The sequence below is a fragment of the Salmo salar genome, chromosome ssa12 (assembly GCF_905237065.1).
Source record: "Salmo salar chromosome ssa12, Ssal_v3.1, whole genome shotgun sequence".
Lineage (NCBI taxonomy): Eukaryota > Metazoa > Chordata > Actinopteri > Salmoniformes > Salmonidae > Salmo > Salmo salar.
This window is the reverse complement of record NC_059453.1, coordinates 71,714,313-71,726,866: the sequence shown is the minus strand read 5'-3', so window position 1 is coordinate 71,726,866 and position 12,554 is coordinate 71,714,313. Positions and strand designations below refer to the sequence as shown.

Here is a 12,554-nt window from a genome sequence, read left to right as displayed (position 1 = left end):
CCATGGTTTCCGAGGTCAAACAAGCAGACAGCAAGGATTATATTAACCCCTGTGATGGAAAATGTTATGCTGGTGCTTTTCTATTGTTGACATTTCTGTGTTCTATGTTTGTGCTTTTCTAATAACCATTTTCTGTGTTCATGCAAGTGACTGATCGAACGAACCCTCACCATCAGTATCTGCAATTTAGTAGTATGCCCAGAAACTTGTTTTGATATCTCAGTTTCAAGGCCTCAGCTTAGAGAAGAAGCCTCGTGAGGTATTGGTCTCTCACATGCCTGACCCAGTATTGGTCAGTCACATGAATGAAGCAAACGTTAATGATGAATTAATGATGAATAAGATAAACCATGCAAATATGAGAACTAACAGGACTACCCCATTAGAGTTCCTGACAGAAATTCACTATGGTGCATCAAGTTAGTTGGAACCTCTCCAGTTACATTTTACATTTACATTTTAGTCATTTAGCAGACACTCTTATCCAGAGCGACTTACAGTAGTGAATGCATACATTTCATTTCATGCATTTTTTTTTTTTTTTTTGTACTGGCCCCCCATGGGAATCAAACCCACAACCCTGGCATTGCAAACACCATGCTCTACCAACTGAGCCACAGGGAAGGCATGTACTTGGATATAGTACAGTTAAGTGATAATAAACAATGCTTCATTTAATATTGACTTTGAGTGTTCCTGTGTAAGAATTTCCACAACACCCCCACTGTTACAAACCAAATGATGACCTAGAAGCAACGAGAAATAATGTGCGAGTTGAGATAAGTTCAACAGTTGAATCAGAGAGCAATATGAACATGATGGTAGCTTATGGAGGAGCAGTGATAACTCAGATGGAACTGTTAGCAAGCATAGGTGTGTCTGTGTTGGCAAATTCATCATGGCTTGGAATGCTGCTCGTCCAATCAGCATCCATGATTCAAATAACCCGATTTATAATATTTAGTTTGGAGTGGCTGCGGTTCCGGATTTTATGGAACCTGATTTGCCGTGGCTATTGATACAGAGATTTTTGCACATGTGCAGGATTTTTTTAAACGTAGTTTCTGCTTAGGCGGGGCAGCTGCCCTTCCCCCTCCTTGACATGGAGGGGGAAACTTCATGTTTTACACTAAAGATATGGTCGACATGTTCAAACTATGCATTCCATGCCTCATTTTTCAGGAGGAGTGTTAAAGCAACATGCTGCTAATATGTTGTACACAAAATACATGATAGACATGTTCCTACAAACTTTGTTGTCTGTTGTACAAGATGGCGCCGACAGAGATGGTCGCCTCGCTTCGAGTTCTTAGGAAATTATGCAGTATTGTGTTTTTTTAATGTATTATTTCTTACATTGTTACCCCAGGAAATCTTACGTTTAATTACATACACAGCCGTTTATTGTAGCTGGGGATTTTTAACAAAGCAAATTTGAGAACAAGGCTACCTAAATTCTATCAGCATATTGATTGCACTACACACAGGGGTAATACACTCGACCACTGCTACTTTAACTTCCGCGATGTATACAAAGCCCTCCATCACCCTCCCTTCGGGAAAATCCGACCACGACGCCATCTTGCTATTCACGTGTTATAGGCAGAAACTCAAACAGGATGTACCAGCAACGAGAACCATACAGCGCTGGTCTGACCAATCGGAAGCAATGCTTCAAGATTGTTTTGATCACGCAGACTGGAATATGTTCCGGTCAGCCTCAGAGAACAACAACGACCTATATGCGGACTCGGTGAGTGAGTTTATAAAGAGGTGCATTGGAGATGTTGTACCCACTATCACTATTAAAATCTACCCTAACCAGAAACCATGAATGGATGGCGGCATTCACAAAAAACTGAAAGCGCGAACCACCGCATTTAACCATGGAAAAAGGTCTGGGAATATAGCTGAATATAAACAGTGTAGTTATTCCCTCCGCAAGGGAATCAAACAAGCGAAATGCCAGTACAGGGACAAGGTGGAGTTGAAATTCGAACGGCTCAGACACGGGATGTATGTGACAGGGTCTACAGGAAATCACGGACTACAAAAAGAAAACCAGCCACGTCACGGACACCGACGTCACGCACCCGATGTCACAGGAAGGCGAAAAAGATCATCAATGACAACAACCACCCGAGCCACTATCATCCAGAAGGCGAGGTCAGTACAGGTGGATCAAAGCTGGGACCGAGAGACAGAAAAACAGCTTCTATCTCAAGGCCATCAGACTGCTAAACAGCAATCCCTAACTCAGAGAGGCTGCTGCCTACATTGAGACCCAATCACTGGCCACTTTAATAAATGGATCACTAGTCACTTTAAACAATGCCACTTAAATAATGTTTACAAATCTTACATTACTCATATCATATGCATATACTGTATTTTATACCATCTATTGCACCTTGCCTATGCCGCTCGGCCATCACTCATCCATATATTTATATGTACATATAAATATATGGATCCATATTTCTAAATGTACCGCCCCCTCGGTAAAACGAGGGGCGGCGGTCTGTGCATATTTGTAAACAACCGCTGGCGCACGGAATCTGAGGAAGTCTCTAGATTTTGCTCGCCTGAAGTAGAGTATGTGATAAATTACAGGCCACACTACTTGCCTAGATCGTTTTCAGCTATACTTTTCGTGGCTGTTTATTTAGAATCACAGACAGATGTTGGCACTAAGACCGCACTCAGTCAGCTGTATAAGGAAATAAGCAAACAGGAAACCACTTACCCAGAGGTGGCACTCCTAGTGGCTGGAGACTTTAATGCAGGGAAACTTAAATCCGTTCTACAAAATTTCTATCAACATGTTAAATGTGCAACCAGAAGGAAACAAATTCTAGATCACCTATATTCCACACACAGAGACGCGTACAAAGCTCTCCCTCGCCCTCCATTTGGTAAATCTGACCACAACTCTATCCTCCTGATTCTTGCTTACAAGCAAAATTAAAGCAGGAAGCACCAGTTACTCGGTCTATAAAAAAGTGGTCAGATGAAGCAGATGCTAAACTACAGGACTGTTTTGCTATCACAGACTGGAACATGTTCCGGGATTCTTCCGATGGCATTGAGGAGTACACCACATCAGTCACTGGCTTTATCAATAAGTGCATCGAGGACGTCGTCCCCACAGTGACTGTACGTACATACCCCAACCAGAAGCCATAGATTACAGGCAACATTCGCACTGAGCTAAAGGGCAGAGCTGCCACTGTCAAGGTGCGGGACTAACCCGGAAGCTGACAAGAAATCCTGCTATGCCCTGCAATGAACCATCAAACAGGCAAAGCGTCAATACAGGGCTAAGATTGAATCATACAACACCGGCTCCGACGCTCATCTTATGTGGCAGGGCTTGCAAACTATTACAGACTACAAAGGGAAGCACAGCCGCGAGCTGCCTAGTGACACGAGCCTACCAGATGAGCTAAATCACTTCTATGCTCGCTTCGAGGCAAGCAACACTGAGTGATGCATGAGAGCATCAGCTGTTCCGGACAAAGGTGTGATCACGCTCTCCGTAGCCGACGTGAGTAAGACCTTTAAACAGGTCAAAATACACAAAGGGCCAGAAGGCTTACCAGGACGTGTGCTCCGGGCATTTGCTGACCAACTGGCAAGTGTCTTCACTGACATTTTCAACATGTCCCTGATTGAGTCTGTAATACCAACATGTTTCAAGCAGAACACCATAGTCCCTGTGTCCAAGAACATGAAGGCAACCTGCCTAAATGACTACAGACCCATAGCACTCATGTCCGTAGCCATGAAGTGCTTTGAAAGGCTGGTAATGGCTCACATCAACACCATTATCTCAGAAACCCTATACCCACTCCAATTTGCATACTGCCCAAACATATCCACAGATGATGCAATCTCTATTGCACTCCACACTGTCCTTTCCCACCTGGACAAAAGGAACACTTATGTTAGAATGCTATTCATTGACTACAGCTCAGCGTTCAACACTATATTTACCCTAAAAGCTCATCACTAAACTAAGGATCCTGGGACTAAACACCTCTCTCTGCAACTGGACCCTGGACTTCCTGACGGGCCGCCCCCAGGTGGTGAGGGTAGGTAGCAACACATCTGCCATGCTGAGCCTCAACACAGGAGCCCCCCAGGGGTGCGTTCTCAGTCCCCTCCTGTACTCCATGTTCACCCACGACTGTATGGCCAGGCACGACTCCAACACCATCATTAAGTTTGCAGACGACACAACAGTGGTAGGCCTGATCACCGACAACGACGAGACAGCCTATAGCGAGGAGGTCAGAGACCTGGCCGGATGGTGCCGGAATAACAACCTATCCCTCAACGTAACCAAGACTAAGGAGATGGTTGTGGACTACAGGAAAAGGAGGATTGAGTACACCCCCATTCTGATCGACGGGGCTGTAGTGGAGCAGGTTGAGAGCTTCAAGTTCCTTGGTGTCCACATCACCAACAAACTAGAATGGTCCAAACACACCAAGACAATCGTGAAGAGGGCACGACAAAGCCTATTCCCCCTCAGGAAACTAAAACGATTTGGCATGGGTCCTCAGATCCTCAAAAGGTTGTACAGCTGCAACATCGAGAGCATTCTGACTCGTTGCATCACTGCCTGGTGCGGTAATTGCTCGGCCTCCGACCCCAAGGCACTACAGAGGGTAGTGCGTACGGCCCAGTACATCACTGAGGCTAAGCTGTCTGCCATCCAGGGCCTCTACACCAGGCGGTGTCAGAGGAAGGCCCTAAAAATTCGCAAAGGCCCCAGCCACCCCAGTCATTGACTGTTCTCTCTACTACCGCATGGCAAGCGGTACCGGAGTGCCAAGTCTAGGACAAAAAGGCTTCTCAACAGTTTTTTCCCCTAAACCATAAGACTCCTGAACAGGTAATCAAATGTCTACCCGGACTATTTGCATTGTGCAGTCCCCCCCCCCACCCATCTTTTATGCTGCTGCTACTCTCTGTTTTTCATATATGCACAGTCACTTTAACTATACATTCATGTACATACTACCTCAACTGGCCCAACCAAACAGTGCTCCCTCACATTGGCTAACCGGGCTATCTGCATTGTGTCCCGCCACCCACCACCTGCCAACCCCTCTTTACGCTACTGTTACTCTCTGTTCATCATATATGCATAGTCACATTAACCATATCTACATGTACATACTACCTCAATCAGCCTCACTAACCGGTGTCTGTATGTAGCCTCGCTACTTTTATAGCCTCGTTACAGTATATAGCTTCACTACTGTTTTTCACTGTCTTTTAACTGTTGATGTTATTTCTTTACTTACCTATTGTTCACCTAATACCTTTTTTTGCACTATTGATTAGAGCCTGTAAGTAAGCATTTCACTGTAAGGTCTACACCTGTTGTAATTGGCGGCCATGACAAATAAACTTTGATTTGATTTGACATATTCTCATTTACCCCTTTAGATGTGTGTATATTAGGTAGTTGTTGGGGAATTGTAAGAATACTTGTTGATATTCTTAGATATATTACTGCACTGTCGAAACTAGAAGCACAAGCTACACTCGCATTAACATCTGATAACCATGTGTATGTGACCAATAAAATGTGATTTGATTTGATAACAGTATATTTATGCAAGCATTTAAAACACAAGCAACACATTGGAACGGCAGTCCAAATAGCAATTTTTTGGTCATTATCTTTGCAAACATTGATTAGTTCTTTTTTCAGCAACTCTCACTACGATATGGAATCATATCTACAGTTGTGGTCAAAAATATAGACATCCTTGCCCTTTTTTCAAGAAACTCACAATTTTCCCTAAAAAGTTATTTATCTTACTGTTAATATTACAGAACATTTGTTTTTAATTCAGAATTTCATATATCCATTTAAGTCAGAAAATAAACAGAAATGGCATTGACAAAATTATAGACACCCTAGACTCAATATTTGGCAGCACAGCCTTTGGTCAAAATAACTGCAATAAAGCACTTCCTTTAGCCATCGATGAGCTTCCTGCACCTCTGTACTGGCAGTTTGGCCCACTTCTCTTGTGCAAACGGTTACAGTTCTCCCATATTTGAAGAGTGCCTTCTCCAAACTGCAGTTTTCAAATCTCTCCACAAGTTTTCAATGGGATTTACAGTAGATCTGGACTCAGTCCAGCATTTGGTCTTGAACCATTCCTGGATGCTTTTTGAAGTGTGTTTGGGGTCATTGTCCTGCTGAAAGATCCATGACCTTCGACTGAGACCCAGCTTTCTGACACTGGGTCTGACATTGCTTTCCAAAATGCCTTGGTATTCTCCTGATTTCATGATGACGTGCCCACGTTCAAGGCACCCAGTGCCAGAGGCAGCAAAGAAACCCCAAAACATCACTGAACTTCTATGTTTGACTGTAGGGAAGGTGTTATTTTCTTTGAAGGCTTCATTTTGTTTTCTGTAAATGTAGAGATGGTGTGCTTTACCAAAAAGCCATCATTTGGTCTCATCTGTCCACGTGACATTCTCCCAGAAGGAATTTGGCATGTTCAGGTGTGTTTTGCCAAATTGCAGTCAAACTTTCTGTCTCTCTCTCAGCAGTGGGGGTCTCCTTGGTCTCCTACCATATAACCCCCTTCCATTGAGTTGGCAACGGATGGTGCGTTTTGAAATTGTCATACCTTGTGTCTGAAGGTCAGCTTGAATCTGTGTGGCAGTTGATCAAGGTGCTTTCTCCACCATTCAAAAAATGTTTTTCTCTTGCGGCCATGTCCAGTGAGGTTGGCTACAGTGGCATGGGCCTTAAACTTTTTGATAACATTACGTACGGTGGAAACAGGAACATCAAGGTCTCTGGTGATGGACTTGAGATTGTCCATGCTTGGCAACAATCTTGTGTCTGACCTCCTCAGATAATTCTCTAGTTTTCTTTTTTTTCCCCAAGCCCATTGCGGTACACACAGTGACACAAAACAGGAGAATGAGTCCTTTTCTCGATTCAAACTGGTTGAATTTGTGATTTTTATAATGCAGACATCTTCAGCTCACCACAGGTGAGTTCAGTTCCAAAGTAAAGGAGAAACACCTGCCTGAAATCAAATAATTTCTAACTTCTTCTAGAAGGTGCCATTAATATTGCCCGGGCCATTTTAGCATTTATTTGTGGAATAAGCTCACATTGAGTAAATTATTACGATTTTTTTGTTTTGTTCAATTGCGAACCATAGACATATATATGTGGATACCAAAATATATACAGTTGAAGTCGGAAGTTTACATACACCTTAGCCAAATTCATTTACTCAGTTTTTCACAATTACTGACATTTAATCCTAGTAAAAATTCTCTGTTTTAGGTCTGTTAGGATCACCACTTTATTTTAAGAATGTGAAATGTCAGAATAATAGTAGAGAGAATTATTTATTTCAGCTTTTATTTCATTCATCACATTCCCAGTGGTTCAGAAGTTAACATACACGCAATTAGCATTTGGTAGCATTACCTTAAATGGTTTAACTTGGGTCAAATGTTTCGGGTAGCATTCCACAAGCTTCCCACAATAAATTGGGTAAATTTTGGCCCATTTCTCATGACAGAGCTGGTGTAACTGAGTCAGGTTTGTAAGCCTCCATGCTCGCACACACTTTTCAGTTCTGGTCACACATTTTTTATAGGATTGAGGTCAGGGCTTTGTGATGGCCACTCCAATACCTTGACTTTGTTGTCCTTAAGCCATTTTGCCACAACTTTGGAAGCATGCTTGGGGTCATTGTCCATTTGGAAGACCCATTTGCGACAAAGGTTTAACTTCCTGACTGATGTCTTGAGATGTTGCTTCAATATATCCACATAATTTTCCTCCCTCATGATGCCATCTATTTTGTGAAGTGCACCGGTCCCTCCTGCAGCAAAGCACCCCCACAACATGATGCTGCCACCATCGTGCTTCACGGTTGGGAGGGTGTTCTTTGGCTTGCAAGCATCCCCCTTTTTCCTCCAAACATAACCATGGTCAGTATGGCCAAACAGTTCTATTTTTGTTTCATCAGACCAGAGGACATTTCTCCAAAAAGTATGATCTTTGTCCCCGTGTGCAGTTGCAAACTGTAGTCTGGCTTTTTTTATGGCGGTCTTGGAGCAGTGGCTTCTTCCTTGCTGAGCGGCCTTTCAGGTTATGTCGATATAGGACTCGTTTTACTGTGGATATAGATACCTTTGTACCTGTGTCCTCCAGAATCTTCACAAGGTCCTTTGCTGTTGTTCTGGGATTGATTTGCACTTTTCGCACCAATGTACGTTCATCTCTAGGAGACAGAACACGTCTCCTTCCTGAACGGTATGACATCTGCGTGGTCCCATGGTGTTTGTACTTGCGTACTATTGTTTATACAGATGAACGTGGTACCTTCAGACGTTTGGAAATAGTTCCCAAGGATGAACCAGACTTGCGGAGATCTTCAATTTTATTTCTGAGGTCTTGGCTGATTTCTTTTGATTTTCACATGATGTCAAACAAAGAGGCACTGAGTTTGAATGTAGGCCTTGAAATACATCCACAGCTACACCTCCAATTGACTCAAATGATGGCAATTAGCCAAAAAGAAGCTTCTAGAGCCATGACATAATTTTCTGGAATTTTCCAAGCTGTTTAAAGGCACAGTCAACTTAGTGTATGTAAACTTCTGACCCACTGGAATTGTGATACAGTGAATTATAAGTGAAATAATCTGTCTGTAAACAATTGTTGGAAAAATTACTTGTCATGCACAAAGTAGATGTCCTAACCGACTTGCCAAAACTATAGTTTGTTAACAAGAAATTTGTGGAGTGGTTGAAAAACGAGTTTTAATGACTCCAACCTAAGTGTATGTAAAGTTCCGACTTCAACTGTATTAATTTCAACAGTTTTTTAGAAGAAATGGTGCGTTAAATGAAAAAAGTGCAAGGGGGACAATATTTTTTGCCACGATTGTTGAAGATTATCATCACAAATATTAGGCAGTCTAAAGCAATAGTTGAAAAACGACTTAAGGAATAATAGCGCACCGGCACAAGCGATGCTAAATGAACTCGTCTGTTGTCAGACTATGTTTACCGATTAGGTAACCTAATGTAGATCCTCCACATTCTGGTCTTGACGAGAATCAAACAAAATGGTGGGAGAGGTTCTCTTCTGCACTGTTCAACCAATCCAGTAAATGTGGAGGAGGAATTGCAGTGGCTTGCAAAAGTATTCACCCCCTTGGCATTTGTCCTACTTTGTTGCCTTACAACTTGGAATTAAAATTATTTTTTTTGGGGGGGGGTTGAATCATCTAATTTATACAACATGCCTACCACTTTCAAAATGCAAAATATGTTTTATTGTGAAACAAACAAGAAATACGACAAAATAACAGAAAACCTGAGCGGGCATAACTATTCACCCCTCAAAGTCAATACTTTGTAGAGCCACCTTTTGCAGCAATTACAGCTGCAAGTCTCTTGGGGTATGTCTCTATAAGCTTGGCACAGCTAGCCACTGGGATTTTTGCCCATTCTTCAAGGCAAACCTGCCCCAGCTCCTTCAAGTTGGATGGGTTCCGTTGGTGTACAGCAATCTTTAAGTCATACCACAGATTCTCAATTAGATTGAGGTATGGGCTTTGACTAGGCCATTCCAAGACATTTAAATGTTTCCCCTTAAACCACTCGAGTGTTGCTTTAGCAGTATGCTTAGGGTCATTGTCCTGCTGGACGGTGAACCTCCATCCCAGTCTCAAATCTCTGGAAGACTGAAACAGGTTTCCCTCAAGAATTTCCCTATATTTAGCATCATCCATCATTCCTTCAATTCTGACCAGTTTCCCAGTCCCTGCAAATGAAAAACATCCCCACAGCATGATGCTGCCACCACCATGCTTCACCGTGGGGGTGTTATTCACGGAGTGATGAGGTGTTGGGTTTGCGCCAGACATAGCGTTTTCCTTGATGGACAAAAAGCGAAATATTTGTCTCATCTGACCAGAGTACCTTCTTCCATATGTTTGAAGAGTCTCACACATGCCTTTTGGCGAACACCAAATGTGTTTGCTTATTTTTTTCTTTAAGCAATGGCTTTTTTCTGGCCACTCTTCCATAAAGCCCAGCTCTGTGGAGTGTACAGCTTAAAGTGGTCCTTTGGACAGATACTCCAATCTCCGCTGTGGAGGTTTGCAGCTCCTTCAGGGTTATCTTTGGTCTCTTTGTTGCCTCTCTAATTAATGGTCCGTGAGTTTGGTGGACGGCCTGTTTGTTGTGGTGCCATATTCTTTCCATTTTTTAGTAATGGATTTAATGGTGCTCCGTGGGATGTTCAAAGTTTCGGATATTTTTTTATAACCCAAACCTGATCTGAACTTCTCCACAACTTTGTCTCTGACCTGTTTGGAGAGCTCCATGGTCTTCATGGTGCCGCTTGCTTGGTAGTGCCCCTTGCTTAGTGCTATTGCAGACTCTGGGGCCTTTCAGAACAGGTGTATATATACCGAGATCATGTGAGAGATCATGTGACACTTAGATCGCACATAGGTGGACTTTATTTAACTAATTATGTGACTTCTGAAATTAATTGGTTGCACCATTTCTTATTTAGGTACTTCATAGCAAAAGGGGTGAATACAAATGAACGCACCACTTTCCATTTAAAAAAAAAAATATATATATTTTTAAAGAAGTAATTTTTTTTATTTCACTTCACCAATTTTGACTATTTTGTGTATGTCCATTACATGAAATCCAAATAAAAATCAATTGAAATTACAGGTTGTAACGCAACAAAATAGGAAAAACACCAAGGGGGATGAAAACTTTTGTAAGGCACTGTAAGATGGCGTATCGCCATGTTAACATCCAAAAGAGGACTTTGCGTCACAGGCTCTTCTTCCATTTCCCCTGAAAACCGGAACATCCGGTTGTAGACGACTCCACTAAGGGTGCTCTTCATATATACATGCTCGGGCTTCCTAGATGTGAGGTACTTGCATGTTCATTGAGAAGTTAAATAGAAGTTAGTAGGGCCTGTGTGTGGTTAAAACGCAGATTGCTTTTTGCCCTAATGCTAAACTCAAGTGGGGAGTTACTGTACATAATGTTTTCAGGAACTCTGGCTAGTGCCTACAATATGGCAGCAACTATAAAGATTAGCTTACATCATCACACAACACTGTTTGTTTTTGCTCCAATGCAATGTCTTTATTTAAAAATGTTTTAAAATTTTAAATCAGTTAAGAACAAATACTTATTTACTATGATGGCCTACCCCCCAGGCCAAACCCTCCCCTAACCTGATTGACGCTGGGCCAATTGTGCGCCACCCTATTGGACTCCCGATCACGGCCGGTTGTGACACAGCCTGGGAACGAACCAAGGTCTGTAGTGATGCCTCTAGCACTTCAATGCCCTGCCTTAGAGGGGGAGTGTAAGCAACAGCTACGTAGCGTGCGTAAAGTAACACATTCCCCCGAATGTGATCCGGATCCTTAGAGGATTCCAGAAGGGCAGGAGGGAGCGGGCGGGGGCAAAAACTCCGTATTTGTTGGACATTGTTTTTCCACATTGCTTTAGCGGAGTTGTCAATGCCAACAACTGGATGCTTCCAATTTTCAGGGATATAGAACTCAATTGTTTTCTCCAGTGCTCTCTAGCCAGTGAAACTTTTGACTCCATTTGAGAAAAAAGACATCAGAAAACCAATTTTATTTTCTTTAGCATATCTTTGAGATGTAGTTTTAGTAGAAAACGGTCACCATTGGTTATAATAGCATTGCCTTAATAATCCTCAAGGCAGAGGTCTCCCATGCCTTGAGGCATCACCAAACCACTGTGAATTTAAGCAGTTGAGGATGAAAGCAAAGACATCTCAAACGTTCCCAGAGTGAAAGATAGTGGCAGAGGTACCAAGAGTTCGAGGTTTGGCCTTCTGAAACTGAGTGATTTCATTTCTTGGCAGGGAAATCATTAAAATTATAATTCTTATTTATGAAGCCCTTTAAGAAATTGAAATACTCTCCATGTACTGCTTCCTATTAATTAACTTTTTTCACTCATTTTCTTTCTTTCTCCCTTCTCCTTTTTTCTCACTTCCTAGTGAACTTGGCACACTAATAGGTTATGAATAATTCTGTTTCAGTTTAGACGGCAATTAGCCACAATGCCAGAGGCCATTCTTCTTCTCCTCCACCAGAGTGGAGATTTAACACCCAGCTGATAGTGCTCACACTTTCTCCTGGCTGTATCATCCATATATCTCCACCACCACCACCACCAACACCCCTAAACGATTAAGGGGTTAACTTGGGCTGAATCCTCTCCCATTGATAAAGATCTGTTCATTTACGTCTGTGAAGAGTTAATCTGGTTTGGTATCTCAGGTTTATTGAATGGTTTTGCATCGTTCTGGGAAAGTGAAGGACAGCGGAGGAGCTATGAGAACCAGAAGTAGTTTTTGGGTAAAGCTGCAGCCTAATGTCAACAGCCATTGGCAATATGGCAAAGGAACAAAATGTGCTAATGAACTAACCATGTCCTTGTGTTTTTCTTTTTCTTCTGTT

General features: G+C 42.4%; 1 protein-coding gene across 2 annotated transcripts in view; it reads right to left on the bottom strand.

The window, feature by feature from the left end:
• The window catches only part of LOC106565900 (immunoglobulin superfamily member 21), a 298,252-nt gene that overhangs the window by 85,790 nt on the left and 199,908 nt on the right, over positions 1–12,554 (bottom strand). The gene's annotated exons all lie outside the window — the stretch shown is intronic.